This window comes from Aquarana catesbeiana, linkage group LG02 (genome assembly GCF_042186555.1).
Source record: "Aquarana catesbeiana isolate 2022-GZ linkage group LG02, ASM4218655v1, whole genome shotgun sequence".
Classification (NCBI taxonomy): domain Eukaryota; kingdom Metazoa; phylum Chordata; class Amphibia; order Anura; family Ranidae; genus Aquarana; species Aquarana catesbeiana.
In genome coordinates, this window is record NC_133325.1 from 174,352,806 (window position 1) to 174,371,556 (window position 18,751).

The 18,751-nt window shown below is 43.0% G+C and overlaps 1 protein-coding gene across 4 annotated transcripts in view; it reads left to right on the top strand.

Annotated features, from left to right (window-relative positions):
- The window catches only part of STAT6 (signal transducer and activator of transcription 6), a 335,779-nt gene that overhangs the window by 305,481 nt on the left and 11,547 nt on the right, over positions 1-18,751 (top strand). The window lies entirely within an intron of this gene.

Genomic DNA, 18,751 nt, shown 5'->3' on the forward strand with positions numbered 1-18,751 from the left:
TTTTACTTATGCGCTGCACTAATATTGTTTTGCATCATAACTAGGGTTGTACCGATACTAGTATCGGTATCGGCACCGATACCAAGCATTTGCCCAAGTACTTGTACTCGGGCAAATGCTCCCGATGCTTCCGCCGATACCTTGACTGTCAGCGGTGATGGACGTGTGGGGGAGTTACAAGCTTCTCCCCCCGCGGCTTTCAGCTGCTTAGTGACATACAGCGGTGATCGGTGCTTGTAATTCCCCCACACGCAATCACCGCTGACTGTCACCTCCTCCTCCTTAGTCCTCCACCGTTCCTCTGTCCCCCTCCGCTGTCCTGCTCCATTGCTGTGTCCCCCTCCGTTCCTCTGTCCCCCCCGCTGTCCTCCTTCTTTGCTCTGTCCCCCTCCGCTGTCCTCCTCCGTTCCTCTGTCCACCTCCCGCTGTCCTTCTTTGCTCTGTCCCCCTCCGCTGTCCCCATCCGTTCCTCTGTCCCCCTCCGCTGTCCCCATGCGTTCCTCTGTCCCCCTCCGCTGTCCCCATCCGTTCCGGCTTTCCGTTGTCCCCCTCTCTCTTCGTCTGTCCCCTCCGTTCTGCTGTCTCTCCGCTGTGTGTATGGAGAGAGTCAGCTGACTCTTTCCATTCACATAACTGAAACATTGTAATCTTCTGTGATTATAATGTGTCAGTTTATGAATGGAGAGAAGCTGCTGTGTTCTCTCCATTCATTCTCAGTGCAGCTGACGCTGCAGAGAAAGGGACTGGGGAATCTATCCTCAGTCTATTTCTCTGTCTCAAGGGGGAGATATCAGAGGTCTGTTAAGACCCCTGATATCTCACCAAAGCCCCCCAACAGGGCTGATTAAAAAAAAAAAAAAAAACACACACATAGTGCAATAAAGAATAAAAAAAAAATTGTAAAAAATAATAAATGTAAATGAAAAAAACCAAAACAAAAACACACACACAGACACCGTTCACTATACCACCACCCCCACCCCACCCGCCCCCCCCCCCTCAAAAAAAAAAAAAAAAAAAAACTGTCACGTGACATTAAAAAAAAGTATCGGTAATCGGTATCGGCGAGTACTTGAAAAAAAGTATCGGTACTTGTACTCGGTCCTAAAAAAGTGGTATCGGGACAACCCTAATCATAACAACTGGTCAGACCTCTTACTATGGGCGGAGTTTGCTCACAATAGTGCCTTGAATTCTGCTTCCCAATTGTCTCTGTTTATGGCGAACTATGGTTTCCAACCTTCCATGTTGCCTGACTCGTTTGTTCCGCAGAGTATTCCTGCGTTAGAGGAGCATCTCCGTGGTCTTCGTTCCACGCACGCGTCCAGGAGGCTTTGCAAAATGCTAATGATAGGTACGGACTCCATGCTGACCGCCGACGCCCGCCTGCGCCTTCCTATCGGGTTGGGGATAGTGTCTGGCTGTCATCTCGCAACCTCTGGCTTCATGTTCCCTCTCTGAAGTTTGCGCCTCGGTTTATTGGGCCTTTCAGTATTCTTCGCAGGATTAACCCAGTGGCTTACGCATTAGACCTTCCTTCTAATATGCGTATCACGAATATATTTCATGTCTCCTTATTAAAACCTTTGGTCTGCAACCGCCTTACCACCTCAGTGCCTCATCCTCACCCTGTACAGGTTGAGAACCATGAGGAGAATGAAGTACAGTCCATCGTTGACTCCCGTAGGTTCCGTGGGCACATACAGTACCTGGTGCATTGGAAAGAGTACATTCCGTAGGGACGCTCTTGGGTCCTCGGACGTACATGCCCCTGTCCTCCTCCGTAATTTCCATAGACGTTTTCCCCTCAAGCCTGGTGGTCCTCCGAGGGGGAGGTACTGTCAGGGCTAGGCTCAGCCCTTCCTTCTCTAAGCTGGCTGCTCAGCTGTCGGCTAATTGCCAGCTCCTTTCTCTCCACAGTGACTCACCTGTTGATGATATCCTGCTCGTCAGTCCTGCCTACTTAAGCTGTCCAGCCCAGATGATCTTTGCCTTGGTCACATCTCTAGAGACGCTCTCCCGTGTTCCTGTTAAAGACTTGCTTGGCTGACATTCCTTCTGGCTCCAGATACTGCTTGCTGTTCTACTACGCTCATCTCTGGCTCCCTGACATTTTGGCTTGTCTGACTATCCATTACGGTTCCTGAACTCTGGCTATGTTTTGACTATGTTTACTCTGTTTACCTTTTTATTACTATTATTAAACACGTGTGATTTAACTGTACTTCTGCCTCTGATTTATGGTTCATTTATGGTTTCTGACACATCATCTGTCCTGTATACAGCTATATATACAGTAACAAGACAGATGCTGTATATATGCAGTAAATGATGATGGAGGAAGGTCTCTATATACAGGAAGGAAGAATGTGGGTATATATAGCTGTATACCCTACTAAACAGATAGTATACACAAATTGCGAGTACATCTGTCCCGTGTAGTGTATACATCTATATACACCCACCTTCTTTCCTTCCTGTATATAGAGACTCTTTATATACAGGAAGGGAAGAAGGTGGGTGTATATTACTGTATACACTACACAGGACAGATGTATTTACAATTTGTGTATATTATGTAGTGTATACAGCTATATATACACACACATGACATCAGAAATAATCCCCAAAATAAAACGTCCCTGATGGCTTCAGTCCAGCCACACATCGCGATCATATGTCCTGGCCTGACTGGGCCCAGTTTGAGTGGAGAATTCAGTCAGCGCTGCCCAGGGAAGTGTGTGCGGAATGGAGGGGTGGCTAGCTTAGATCTCAGAGACGAGTGCAGTGCAGAAGACTGTCTGAGCCTGAGGCCCACGGCGCCAGCACTTACCGTTACTTACAGGTGTGCCACAGCTCAGGACTTCCTCAATCCACCGCACCCATAATCGACTCCACTCACAGCACAGTGACTCCGTGAGTGGTGGTCAGGAAACTGGAAGTGACTCTGGTTTGCTGCAAAAAGCATCGCCCACCATCCTCCGGTCCCCGTTAATCAAACACAGACAAGGAGCCAAAGGGACAAATGAGTATAGAGTGGGAGTGTTTGCGGGTGCATCGCTTGTGCCCCAAACACTCCCTAAACACAGACAAATCAGCTTCCCAGCTTGCAATCAGCTGATTGCAGGCTGGGAAGCTTCCCATAGACCGCTGTGTGTCTGGCACCTGGACACTCTTAAAGTGACCACTTTATTTTTTTTGAGAATAGCTGGGGGGGGGGGGGGCGCCACTGCGCCACTGGGTCGTCTACCAATCAGCAAAAGCAATAATAATGATGTAGTGTACTAAACTAACATTGTCCCAGGTAAGGATCTGGAGCGGCTCATTGTCACTAAACTAGAGAGGTTGTTAGTGGATAAGGGACAGGGCAATGCTCTGGAAGAGCACCATGCTGTTGTATCGGCTAAGCCTAAGGCTATCTCTAGTTAGGAGGAGGTCCCTTTAAGAATAACAACCTCTAGAGCTTCAGTGAATTAATCCACCCACATCCCCAGTAACATGAAAGTCTCCAGGAAGGTCTTAAGCATGGATTCAGGTTACTTTTTTATGACAGAAGTTCATATATATAGGGAAATATTAATTGTTCTAATGTGTCACATCTACAAAATGCTCAATACCAAAAAAAAACTGAACCCCCCCCCCCAAAAAAAAAACACTTTGAGTGTGACTTTTTAGGCACAAACTATAAGGAAGTTACACATACTCATAAAGGTACAGTATAAAAATATGGTGCAAATTTTATTGTACAGAATTATTTTGACAAAAACACATTAACCACTTGCCAACTGCCGCACACACATATACGTTGGCAGAATGGCTCGTACAGGCAAATGGGCGTACCTGTACGTCCCTTTAAATTTGCTGCTTTGAGGGCACACAATGCCAATGGCGCAAACAGCGGGAGCGTGCACACAGGTCCTGCAAACTCGATGTTTGCTGGTGGCCAGCGATCATGAGACGGAGAGGCAGAACAGGGAGATATAAACAAGGCATTTCCCTGTTCTGCCTAGTGACATGACAGAGATCTACTGCTCCCTGTCATCGGGAGCAGTGATCGCTGTCATGTCAGTGGTAGCCCATCCCCCACACAGAATCACTCCCTAGGACACACTTAATCGCTTGATCGCCCCCTAGTGTTTAACTCCTTCCCTGCCAGTGTCATTTATACAGTAATCAGTGTATAAATGACAATGGTCCCAAAATAGTGTCAAAAGTGTCCGATGTGTCCGCCATAATGTCGTAGTCCTGATAAAAATCACTGATCACCGTCATTACTAATAAAAAAAAATTAATAATAAAAATGCCATAAATCTATCCCCTATTTTGTAGACTCTATAACTTTTGCGCAAACCAATCAATATACGCTTATTGCGATTTTTTTTTACCAAAAATATGTAGAAGAATACATATCAGCCTAAAGTGAGGAAAAAATTAGGTTTTTTTATATATTTTTTGGGGATATATTTTATAGCAAAAAAGTAAAAAAATATTGCTTTTTTTTCAAAATTGTCGCTATTTTTATGTTTATAGCGCAAAAACTAAAACACCCAGAGGTGATCAAATACCACCAAAAGAAAGCTCTATTTGTGGGGAAAAAAAGGACGTCAATTTTGTTTGGGTACAACTTTGCACGACTGCGCAATTGTCAGCTAAAGCAAAGCAGTGCTGAATCGCAAAAAATGCTCTGGTCAGGAAGGAGGTAAATCCTTCCAGGGCTGAAGTAGTTAAGATAAAGCCAAGAGGCTGACATTGTAATGGTGTATTGCAACTAAATGTTTTATGTGAATACTCTGTGGACCACATGGCCTGAGATGTTTAATAAAGGGACCCTTATGAGGTAACTCTGTGGCAAATCATTGTGTTTGAATAAGTTCTTCCTCTGGGACACCTAGCAACTCTCTTATCAATGATGCATCAGGTTGGTTCTTACTTTGCAATCTCTTTTGAAAAAATTCCTTTGGGAAGAAACAAATCACTGACATCTATTTTTAATTCCCTGGGCCTATAGCTGGTGCTTAGGTTTTGTGTATTGACTTCCTCTGACTAGCTGTTGCTTGCACAGATAGTCCCTGGCATTTTGTTGTTTTTTTTCCCTGTTCCAAAATGGTAGCAACTACACTTCCTGTGACAATACAGGAAGTAATGCAGGAAGTGAGTGCAGTGGCTCCAGTAATATGGTGGCCCCTGTTTGGATCATGAGCAGCATATACAGGTGCACAGATTTTGTTAACTGAGCTCTATTAAAGCGGAGTGCCCCCCTAGCAAAAAATATAAAGTCAGCAGCTACACATACTGTAGCTGCTGACTTTTTTTTTTTTGTTGCATAAAGATTTTATTGAGAAAATACCAAATACAATCTTGACGTGTACAATTATGGCTCAGTGAGCCTGTAAAGATAATACACATCTATTATTATTATTATTATTATACAGTATTTATATAGCGCCAACAGTTTACGTAGCGCTTTACAACTTGAGGGTAAACAGTACAAATACAATACAATTTGATACAGTAGGAATCAGAGGGCCCTGCTCCTTAGAGCTTACAATCTAAGAGGGAAGGTCAAGAGATACAAGAGGTAATAACTATGGGTGATGTGCTGATTGAGAAGATAAATGTAGAGTTGTTAGGTGGGGGCCAGATAGGCTTCTCTGAAGAGATGAGTTTTCAGGGATCGTCTGAAAGTAGATAAAGTAGGAGAAAATTGGACGGATTGGGGTAGAGCATTCCAGAGGATGGGGGAGGCTCTGGAGAAGTCCTGAAGGCGAGCATGGGATGAGGTGATAAGGGAGTTTGAGAGCAGGAGGTCTTGGGAGGAGCGAAGAGAACGATTAGGTTGGTATTTTGTGACTAGGTTAGAGATGTAGCTGGGGGCCAGGTTGTGGATGGCTTTGTAAGTTATAGTTAGTATCTTGAATTTAATTTGGTGACTGAGTGGCAGCCAATGGAGAGATTGGCAGAGGGGTGTGGCAGACGCTGAGCGGTTTGTGTGGTGGATGAGCCTGGCAGCAGCGTTCATGATGGACTGAAGTGGGGATAGCCTATTTAGAGGTAAACCAATGAGGAGGGAGTTGCAGTAATCGAGGCGGGAGATGACCAGGGAGTGGATTAGAAGCATTGTGGTGTCATTGGTTAGGAAGGGGCGTATCTTGGAGATGTCGCGAAGACTGAGGCGGCAAGCTTTGGATAGTGATAGAATGTGGGGTCGAAAGGTTAGTTCAGAGTCCAGGATTACACCTAGGACCTTGGCGTGGGGAGATGGGTTGATAGTTGAGCCGTTGATCTTGACAGGGAAATCAGGGGAAGTGGCACCTGAGGGAGGAAATATCATGAGCTCAGTTTTGGATAGGTTGAGTTTGAGAAAGTGATGTGACATCCAGGCTGATATGTCTGCTAGTAAGTTGGTAATGCGTGAGGAGACAGATGGAGAGAGCTGGGGGGTGGAGAGATAGATTTGGGTGTCATCAGCGTAGAGATGATATTTAAAGCCGTGGGAGGCAATCAACTGACCCAAGGAGGTGGTGTAGATTGAGAAAAGGAGAGGTCCAAGAACAGAACCTTGGGGGACCCCAACGGAAAAAGGAAGAGGAGAGGAGGAAGTAGAGTTGTAAGTGACACTGAAGGAGCGGTGGGATAGGTAGGATGAGAACCAGCGAAGAGTACAGTCACGGAGACCGAAGGAGTGGAGTTTTTTGAGGAGGAGGGGGTGGTCCACTGTGTCAAAGGCAGCAGAGAGATCCAGGAGAAGTAGTACAGAATAGTGTCCATTGGCTTTAGCCATTAGTAGATCATTTGAGAGTTTAAGGAGAGCAGTTTCCGTGGAGTGTTGTGGGCGAAAACCGGACTGAAGGGGATCAAGAAGTTTATTCATGGTCAGATGGTCGCTTAGTCGGTTGTAGACCAGTCTTTCAAGAAGTTTGGAGGAGAAGGAGAGTAAGGAGATGGGACGTAAGTTGTTGAGATTGGTGGGATCCAGTGAGGGCTTTTTTAGTATGGGGGTGACTAGCGCATGTTTTAGAGAGTTTGGGAAGATGCCACAAGAGAGGGAGAGGTTGAAAATGTGAGTTAGAGAGCGTAGAATCGAGTCAGAAGGTGAGCATAGCATTTGCGAGGGAACAGGATCCAGGGGGCAAGCGGTTAGATGAGTGCTAGATAAAAGTTTAACAACCTCAGTAATAGTAGCAGGGTTGAATGAGGGAAGTAATGACTGTGCCTGTGGACATGGGGTGTTGCATGGGGGAGGTTTTTGCGCATTGGTGATCTCCTCATGAATTGTATCAATCTTAGCTTTGAAGTGATTGGTAATCTCCTGGGCAGTGAGTGAGTTAGTGGGTGGAGGCAGTGGAGGACAGAGTAGAGTGTTGAAGGTAGAGAAGAGTTGACGTGGACTGGATGAGAAGGTGTTAATGAGTGTGATAAAGTAGGTCTGTTTGGCAGTGTGAAGGCAGGAGTTGTATTTTAGGAGGGCAGATTTATATTGTGTGAAGTCTTCCTGGGTCTTAGTCTTATGCCACAGGTGCTCAAGAGCGCGGCTACGTTTTCTGAGACTTCTGGTGTCATCTGTTTGCCAGGGTTGTAGCAGTCGGGGCCTAATTCTGCGTGTAGTGAGGGGGGCAAGCTTGTCTAGGGAGGAAGACAGTGAGCTGTTGTAGATGAAAGTAGCTAGGTTGGGGCAGGACAGAGGTGAGATTTTGTCATAGAGGTGATCTGTAGCAGAGTAGAGAAGAGAAGGGTTGGGGTGGCTAAGGTTTCTACGTGTAATTGTTAGGTGGTTGGAGGGAGAAGAGGTGGAAGACAAGGAGAGAGCAAAACTAATAAGGTGGTGATCAGAGAGTGGGAGTGGATTGTTGGAAAGGTTGCACGGAGTGCACATATAGGAGAAGGCAAGGTCAAGGGTGTTGCCGTTGGAGTGGGTAGGAGCCTGTATCCATTGCTTCAGGTCAAGCGATGAGGTTAGACTGAGAAGTTTAGAAGTAATAGTAGTGTTAGTGTTGACAGGGATGTTGAAGTCCCCAAGAATAATTGTGGGGATTTCAGAAGAGAGAAAGTAGGGTAGCCAGGCAGAGAAGTCATCAAGAAAGGCTGATACTGGTCCAGGGGGCCGGTAGATGACAGCAATTCTTAGAGAAATGGGAGAAAAAAGACAAATGCAATGTGCCTCAAAAGAGGAGAGTGTCAGAGAGGGAGGTGGGTGAAGAACCTGATAGGTGCTGCATGGGGCTAGAAGGATTCCCACTCCACCTCCCTTCCGTCCACTTGGTCTGGGGGAGTGAGTCCAGAGAAGGCCCCCATGGGAGAGGGAAGCAGGAGAAATAGTATCCGATTCATGAAGCCAGGTTTCAGTAATGGCAAGTAGGTTAAAGGAATTTGTGATAAAGAGGTCGTGAAGGACGGTGAGTTTGTTGCAGACAGAACGTGCATTCCACAGGGCACAGGAAAAGGGGGGGCTGGTTTTGGAAAGAGGAATAAAGACCAAGTTCTGTGGGTTACGGCTCCTGCCAGAAGGTGTAGGGGGATGGGAGCAATGGGCAAAGACAGATGATGGTGGCCCAGGGTTTGGGGATATGTCACCAGAGATTAGGAGAAGCAGGAGGGTGAGGGAGGTAATGTGGGACTGTGATTTATGTGAAGGGGCATGTCTCAGAGTACTGGAGGTTTTATCAGTGTATGGATGTAGAATGAGCGAGAGTTGGTAGGAGCAGTAGTAGGGAGAAGACAGAAGGCAGGGTGATATGTATAAGCAGGCGGGTGGAGAGGGGGGGGTGAAGGTAAGAGAGTTTGAGGAGAGAGGAGAGGAGTGTCAGAAGCAGTGGTAGAGAGTGCATGTTACAGAGTGGAAGGCAAGCCTATTAGAGATACAGGGTCACCTGCAGTCTGTTAGCTGCTTTCCAGTGCTAAAAATAGCGCTGTTGTACTGCCGACGCCCCCACCGCCCCAGTGTGAAAGGGGCCTAAGAGACAGAGAAGGAATGATCAGGTGAGGCAGAACTTGAAGCAGAGATTGAAGTGCATATCACTTGTAGAAAGAATCACTTAGAGAAAGAAGCCTTAACGATAGAAGCCCCTGCAATGTGCTCCCCCAGCAATATACATCTACATATATATTTAATAAAATAGAGCTATATTGAAGTAAGACTCTGTATTTCTAAGCTGTGAGCAAAGAGTCAGATGTGGCTACGATGCTTAGGAGTGCGCATTCTTAAAGAGCCATATAAGAAAGGAGAGGGGAATGTCAGCGGAGCAAAAGATTATATGGGGATGAAGCAAGCGAAGGGGGAGAGGAGGGAGGGGGAGAGAAAAAAAAAGGGGGGGGTAGGGGGGTTAAATACAGGGGGGAGTGAGGATGAGGAGAAGGGGTGCTGCTGACTTTTAATATTAGGACACTTACCTGTCCTGGAATCCAGCGATGTTGGCACCCCAGCCGATGTTTCCATTGGCTCTCGGCCGCCACCACTGTCTGTAAGGGAAACTGGCAGTGAAGCCCTGCGGCTTTGCAGCTGATTCCGTACTGCTCATGAGCGAAGTGTGCTGCACTTTCTGGATGGCCTGGCGGCGGGGGAACAAGGAGAGGGGCCGAACTTATGAGTATACCTCCCAACTTTTTCAGATGGGCATGAGGGACAGCTATTAGCAAAAGTATGTAGGCTTAGGACACACACCCTGTCATGTCCCCTTGAAGGAGAATTGTACAGAAATAAATCATTGGTTAAACCCACAAGTTCTTTTTTACCTCTACTATTGTTTTATATTGGCTTTTGGAATTTTCAGATGCAGCCATTTAGAAATTGGATGAAAGGTTTAGCACTGTAAAAAACTTTTGGATAGATAAATAGTGCATTTTATATACAAATTTATGGATCAGACCAAAATGAGGGAAAAATGAGGAGGAAAGAGGGACAGTAAGACTTTGTTCCAAATGAGGGACAGTCCCTCGAAATCAGGGACAGTTGGGAGCTTTGTTTGTGAGTAATCTCGCTGCTGCAAGATCTCTCAGAAGTGGGGACAGGTACCTCTCAAAAACAGGTCCCCATTCCCCCCTCCCCCATGAAAGATGCCAAATGTGGCACCGGAGGAGGTGAGGAGTCAGATAAGCGGAGCTTCCACTTTTGGGTGGAATTCCACAATAATTGGACCCTCCTCCCCTTTTGAGATCTATATATGAACAAGTGCCAATATAAAACATCTAGTTCTAATACACCATGACAATGTCAACCTCTTGGATTGCCCTTACTGTGTTTTTGTCAAAACATTTATTGTACAACAAAATTTGCAATATATTTTTATACTGTACCTTTGTGAGTGCTTCAACTCTGGAACGTAGCCTGGTTGCCTCTTCCTCGGCATTCAATGGGTATACTAAGCACAGCGTATGTTAACTAAATAGTGCACCTTCATGTGCGTGTGGTAATGCAACACAACAGGCATTAAAAGGAGGGATAGCCCTAGCCATTCACTTGTAATCTATATTAAAAATGCTTTCCCTTCATCCCTGTTCTCAACAATATAAACTATCAGTGAAATAATTACAGTCAAAACTTTGTCAGTTTTTGTATGGGTGTATCCCATGACACCTATGCATATTTATGGAATGTTAATATTTTCCCTATGAAAGTTTAATTGGTTGAGAGGGATCATATAAGAAAACAATAGCTGCGCTAAATAATGAACATGATATGTGATAAATCATTAAATCCATATAAATGTAGTAAAAAGTGAACAAAATTGTGAATATGACGTTCACAAAAAACAAACCTAATCCCGTGAAAAAACAGAAAATAAAAAAAAACATAAAAATAAAGTGATAAAAAGTGAGGATAAACTTGACATGAAAGTCCAAAGCAATCAGCCAATTGCTGGATGTTAAAACAAAATAGTGCAGTCTTCCATTACCATTGAGTGTAAATCACCAGGAAAAATGCACACTTACCAGAGGCAAGCAAAGAGAAGCTTGCGGCTATATATCCAGACAGGGCCTTTTCTTGGGGAATCAGAGGTAAACAACACAGAGGACACTGATCCAGGATCGGCACACCACTCGGATATTATGGAAGGGACCCTCAGGTAATGTGTCACCAAAAAATATACGAAAAGGGACTTCCCATGGTGTAATACCGTATGAATAGTTTATTGTATGGATAAAAGAATCAAACTTACAAACATAAATTGGTAAAAAATCAGAAAATTAATAAAAAAATGAATAAAAAGTATAAAGTTGGATAGTACCAGAACACATGCACGGACAATTTTTAGGTGCATAAAAAGGAGTATATTTGGATAAAAGATGAAAAATTGAATTTAGATTATCCAAAATGGGACAAGGGATCACATGACAAACAAAAAAATATTTTTATATAATTTCAGTCCTCAACCCACATCAAGTTTACACAATGAGATTGTATTGAACAAAAATCAGTATTGAGCAAAATTCAGTCCTCAACTAATGTGAAGAATATGCATTACTAGATAATGTAAATTAAAATCCGTGCTATTAATCATGACAACAAGAACACACAAGCACCTAGATAAAAGAAAGGGGTCTGTATAAGTAAATTAGGAGTTGTGTATAAAACAATTAACATCCACATCGATGTTAAGGCCGAAAGGGGTATAACACTTCGACTTATGGATCCAGGCCATTTCCAGCCTAGATATACTCTTCACAAGAAAACTGCCCTTCCATTGTGGGTGGTACTTATCAATGCCCAAAAAAATAGTTTTAGTGGGGTCTTTGTTGTGAAACTGTAGGTAATGTCTAGAAACAGAATGTTTGGGAAAACCATTTTTGATATTGGTAATATGCTCGTTAAGAGGAACAGAGAGGGGTCGCCTAGTTCTTCCCACGTATTGGAGTCCACAAGGACACTGAAGTAAGTAGATGACCCCCTCTGTGGAACATGTGATGAAAGGCTCAATGGTATGCTCACAAGACGTACTAGATGAGACAAAAGTTTGAGTCTCAAGTAAGTAGACGACCCCCTCTGTGGAACATGTGATGAAAGGCTCAATGGTATGCTCACAAGACGTACTAGATGAGACAAAAGTTTGAGTTCGTCTATGTGTGCAACCATTGAGTGAGCAGACCCAACATCTTCTGCATTGATAGAAACTGGTCAGGTTCTCAAAAAAGCCTTTTTTACTAATAGGAGGATTAAGAATGTTAGGTGCCAACCTATCTCTGAGTGAAGGTGCACCCCTGTAAATCACCTGGGGTCTATCTGGTAACACTGCATTAAAAATAATTATTATTACATTATTCAAAATGTGCCAGTGTTTAGTAATCAGTTTTTTGATACTAGAGTGTTGAACTGAATAGTTGGTGATGAAAGGAACAAGTCCTATCATTCTGGGGATGTTTGACTTTGTCCTCAAGAAGGTCTTCTCTATCCATAGCTTTAACCTCTTCAAGTGTGTCTATCAGAGAGTCGCCCGCATATCCTTTATCTAAAAAAACATTTAATGAGGATGTTGGCCTGTAACAGAAACTGATCAGGGTTGGTGCAGTTATGCTTAATTCTCATAAACTGACTTTTTGGTACTGACCTAAGCCATGGTTTATGATGGCAACTATCGGTAGGGATGTATGAGCTCCTATCGGTCTCCTTAAAGTAGGTAGAGGTCGTAAGCTGATTGTGAGACTTAGTGATGGTCAAGTCCAAAATGTTGATACTCGATTGACTAGCATCAAAACTAAGATGAATCCCCCTAGTGTTGTTATTAAGGTATTCCATAAAGGCTTCCAAATCTTCCCGACCTCCATCCCATAGGAGGAGGATGTCGTCAATGTACCTAGCCCATAATACAAGTTGGGGTTTCTGGCAAACATGGACAACATCCTCCTCCCACAAGGCCATGAAGAGGTTGGCCAGGCTGGGGGCATACGTAGCCCCCATTGCCACACCCCTATCCTGGCGAAAAAAACATTGGTCAAACCAGAAATAATTGTGTGTGGCTGCGAACTGTAGAAGCTCCATGATGAAGCAGAGCTGCTCGTCATAAAGACCAGAATCTTGTCTGAGATAAAATTCTACAGCTAAAAAGCCTAAATCGTGAGGTATTATAGTGTACAATGACGCCCCATCAGCTGTTACTAGCCACATGGTATCAGTAGGGGTATAATTAGACAACAAATGAATTACCTAGCGTGAGTCTCTAAGATATGATGGCATCCTAGAGACTAATGGCTTGAGAAAAAAATTAATATTTGCCCACCCGGGACATAAGGGAATCAATCCCACTAACAATGGGACATCCCGGGGGGCAAGTTAGGTGCTTGTGGATTTTGGGCAAATAATAAATGATGGGCGTACGAGGTGCCCTAGGAATAAGAAAAGCTTTTTCTTTCTTATTGAGGATGCCCTGATTAAAACCTCTACCGACAATGCCCTCCAACTGCCTGAGATATGTGAACTTCGGGTCAGATCTAAGAGGAGTATACGTGTCATGATCACCTAGAATTCTGTGCATCTCGGACATATAGTCAGCCCTATTAAGGATGACTACCCCCCACACTTATCAGCTGGCCTGATAACAAGCTCCCTGTTCTCACAAAGAGAATCCAGGCCAGCAGAAAAAGTGGGGCTAAATCTCACTTTTTTTAGGGACATCTTGTCAAGATCTCTAAGGAGAACATCCCTAAAGGCCCTAATCGAGGGACCTAAGGCACCCGGGGGATTGTACAAGGAGGCATTTGAGAGCCCTGAATGTTGGTATTCTGTAGTTGTTACTCTCGTATCACTGACAGGATTAGAAAGCATATATCGTTTGATATTCAGTTTTCGAATAGATTTGTGTACGTCCATGTAGGTTTCAAATTTGTTGAGCCTACGTGGAGGTGCGAATTTAATACCTTTATCTAGCACTAGTTTTTCAGAGTCGTTCAAAACAACTGTACTTAAATTAAAAATTCCTGTAGCAGCTATGTTTTTTTTCCACTTTAGCTCGTACCCTTTTCCCCCCTCTAGTTCCTCTTTTCGGTCTATGGTGCGCTTGGTGCCCTGGCCGGGTCTGTGAAAACCCCACTGATTTGGTTCACGACTTAACGGGCCAGAGCCTGCATAATCGAACCCATTACTGCTGTTAGACATTAGGGGAACTGGAGGAGCACTATTATTACCCATATCATATTGAGTGGCAGATCTCTGTTCTATGTCGTTTGGAGGGCATGACAGATCTCGTAAGGGGTAGAAGCTGTTCTGTGGATTACCACTAAAATCATATTCGCCATTATTGACATTGTCAAAATTAATAGGTGGTTCAAAATGGCTAGGGCCTGGGGCATAGGTTGGACCATGGTTATAACTGGTATGTTGGACAGGGCCAGGACGTTGGAAAATGGGGGGGTTAGCATTCCTTATATTTGAATAAGGTCCTTGTGTGTAATTTTAAAAAGGGCACCCCTGATGGGGAAGATAGTACTGTGTACCTCGTCCCCGGCCACCTCCAGGCCCATAATTGGGTCTAAACGGGCGTTGGGTTTGTGGCTGATGAAAATTGGGTTGAGGCCCTCCTCTACCTATAAGGGGATTGATAAGAACCTTTACTACCTCTAGGGGGAGGTCTTGGGGGGGTTTTGTTGTAACTCCCCAGGACCAACTTGTGGTCCTAACGGACGTTGGCCAATGTGGCCACCTATTTGTTGGACCGTTTCCATGACAACATTCCCAACATATGCTTGTTCTGCCCAAATCTTCTTCTGCCACTCAAACACAACCCCACCCTAATAGTCAGTCAGGTCCCTATTGTATTTTTTCTATTTTTTGTTTTTTTGCTCACGATCCTCTTTTTCCAGAATCTTTTGAAGTGATTGGGATTTCTCTCCATATTCTGGGGTTTCACGTAATGGGATCAATTTTTCCCTAATAATCTTAATCTCCTCGTCCAATCGAGAGAGCTTAAGAATTTTTCTTTCAATTAAGAATTGGAGAAACTTGACCCCCGCCTCGTTAAAATATTTGTACCTTTCTTCCTATTGGATTTCACCCTTTTGGGGACTAACCTCCCACCTTAAACTTCTGGAGACCATATTATGTTTAACGTAGGTCTCCAAGAAGGCGATATATCCCATTGTGTATGGGTTTTTGAAATGGTTAAATTTTTTTTAACCTGGTGAATAACCCACTGATGTCAACCTCTTCATTTATGTAGACCTCGAATACCCCATCTGTGTTCACCACCCTAGAGGCTCGATATTCAAAAATATCCATAATTTCAACCTAAAGTTCAATTTAAAATTCCGGTATTGAACTACGGATGGGCTATAGCAGCAGTATATGGTGTATCAAGAGACAAATGTGTAAATAAGGGAAAAAAACCGCGCTGTAAACAAAGAACTAAAAAAACTAAAAAACAAAGCAGCAACTAACATATGAAATACACACATATAAAACATCAAATAAGAAAACAATAGCTGCGCTAAATAATGAACATGATATGTGATAAATCATTAAATCAATATAAATTTAGTGAAAAGTGAACAAAATTGTAAATATAACGTTCACAAAAAACAAACCTAATCCCGTGAAAAAACAGAAAAGAAAAAAACATAAAAATAAAGTGATAAAAAGTAAGGATAAACTTGACATGAAAGTCCAAAGCAATCAGCCAGTGCTGGATGTTAAAACAAAATAGTGCAGTCTTCCATCACCATTGAGTGTAAATCACCAGGAAAAATGCACGCCTACCAGAGGCAAGCAAAGAGAAGCTTGCGGCTATATACCCAGCCAGGGCCTTTTCTTAGGGAATCAGAGGTAAACAACACAGAGGACACTGATCCAGGATCGGCACACCACTCGGATATTATAAAAGGGAACCTCAGGTAACGTGTCACCAAAAAATATAAGAAAAGGGACTTCCCATGGTGTAATGCCGTATGAATAGTTTATTGTATGGATAAAAGAATCACACTTACAAACATAAATTGGTAAGAGACTCGCGCCAGGTAATTAAATTGTTGTCTAATTATACCTCTACTGATACCATGTGGCTAGTAACAACTGATGTGGCGTCATTGTACACTATAATACCTCACGATTTAGGCTTTTTAGCTGTAGAATTTTATCTCAGACGAGATTCTGGTCTTTGTGATGAGCAGATCTGCTTCACCATGGAGCTTTTACAGTTCATAGCCACACACAATTATTTCTGGTTTGACCAATGTTTTTTTCGCCAGGATAGGGGTGTGGCAATGGGGGCTACGTATGCCCCCAGCCTGGCCAACATCTTCATGGCCTTGTGGGAGGAGGATGTAGTCCATGTTTGCCAGAAACCCCAACTTGTATTATGGGCTAGGTACATTGACAACATCTTTCTCCTATGGGATGGAGGTCGGGAAGATTTGGAAGCCTTTATGGAATACCTTAATAACAACACTAGGGGGATTCATCTTAGTTTTGATGCTAGTCAATCGAGTATCAACTTTTTGGACTTGACCATCACTAGGTCTCACAATCAGTTTACGACCTCTACCTACTTTAAGGAGACCGATAGGAAATCATACATCCCTACCGATAGTTTCCATGGCTTAGGTCAGTACCAAAAAGTCAGTTTATGAGAATTAAGCGTAACTGCACCAACACCGATCAGTTTCTGTTACAGGCCGACATCCTCATCAAACGTTTTTTTAGATAAAGGATATGCAGGCGACTCTCTGATAGACACACTTGAAGAGGTTAAAGCTATGGATAGAGAAGACCTTCTTGAGGACAAAGTCAAACATCCCCAGAATGATAGGACTTCCCTTGTTCCTTTCATCACCACCTATTCGGTTAAAAAATCTAGTATAAAAAAACTGATTACTAAACACTGGCACATTTTGAATAATGACCTGGTGTTGAATGCAGTGTTACCAGATAGACCCCAGGTGATTTACAGGGGTGCACCTTCACTCAGAGATAGGTTGGCACCTAACATTCTTAATCCTCCTATTAGTAAAAAAGGCTTTTTTGAGAACATGACTGGTTTCTACCAATGCAGAAGATGTCGGGTCTGCTCACTCAATGGTTGCACACATAGACAAACTCAAACTTTTGTCTCATCTAGTACGTCTTGTGAGCACACCATTGAGCCTTTCATCACATGTTCCACAGAGGGGGTCGTCTACTTACTTCAGTGTCCCTGTGGACTCCAATACGTGGGAAGAACTAGGCGACCCCTCTCTGTTTGTCTTAACGAGCATATTACCAATATCAAAAATGGTTTTCCCAAACATTCTGTTTCTAGACATTACCTCCAGTTTCACAACAAATACCCCAATAAAACAATTTTTTTGGGCATTGATAAGTACCGCCCACAATGGAGGGGCAGTTATCTAGGCTGGAAATGTCCTGGAACCATAAGTTGAAGTGTTATGCCCCTTTCGGCCTTAACATCGATGTGGATGTTAATTGTTTTACAGACAACTCCTAATTTACTTATACAGACCCCTTTCTTTTATTTAGGTGCTTGTGTGTTCTTGTTGTTATGAATAATAGCACAGTATTTTAATTTATTTTAATTTACATTATCTAGTAATGCATATTCTTCACATTAGTTGAGGACTGAATTTTGCTCAATACTGTTTTTTGTTCAATACAATCTCATTGTGTAAACTTGATGTGGGTTGAGGACTGAAATTATAAAAAAATGTTTTTTTGTTTGTCATGTGATCGCTTGTCCCATTTTGGATAATCTAAATTAAATTTTTAATCTTTTATCCAAATATACCCCTTTTTATGCACCTACAAATTGTCAGTGCATGTGTTCTGGTACTATCCAATTTTATACTTTTAATTCATTTTTTTTATTAATTTTCTGATTTTAATTAACTTTCTGATTTTTTTAATAATTTTTTTTTTGGTGATTGTTATGTCTGGCTATAGGTGGTCTTGCAGACTTATTGCTTTGACGACCATAACTGACTATTGTCAGCCCATAGATTTATTGATCCCTTTTGACCTTGTGGATGGGGAGAGATATACCATTAATTTTCATTAATTTTCATTCTGTAGCTCCTTTTCAGTATTGCTACTTTTTATGTGTGATTTTTTTTAACTTTTTACCCATTTTTTGTACTGTTCAGCCATTGGTTAATATGGTGGACCGAACGTTTCCGGTCCGCCATGTTGGGTATGACCTGTCTCTATCCTCACCTCAGATCGAGGCTTGGTTTTTAATGTTGTGTATTTATACACGATGCGTCAGTGCGCCAGACGACGTCATTGTATGACGAAACGCGCGTCGGGCGAACAGGGCGCACTGCCGGCCGGCTACATATGACCGTTACCAATTTATGTTTGTGTGATTCTTTTATCCATACAATAAACTATTTATACGGTATTACACCATGGGAAGTCCTTTTTCTTATATTTTTTGGTAACACGTTACCTGAGGATCCCTTCCATAATATCCGAGTGGTGTGCCGATCCTGGATCAGTGTCCTCTGTGTTGTTTACCTCTGATTCCCTAAGAAAAGACCCTGGCTGGGTATATAGCCGCAAGCTTCTCTTTGCTTGCCTCTGGTAAGCATGCATTTTTCCTGGTGATTTACACTCAATGGTGATGGAAGACTGCACTATTTTGTTTTAACATCCAGCAATTGGCTGATTGCTTTGGACTTTCATGTCAAGTTAATCCTCACTTTTTATCACTTTATTTTTATGTTTTTTTCTTTTCTGTTTTTTCACGGGATTAGGTTTGTTTTTTGTGAACGTCATATTCACAATTTTGTTCACTTTTCACTACAATTATATTGATTTAATGATTTATCACATATCATG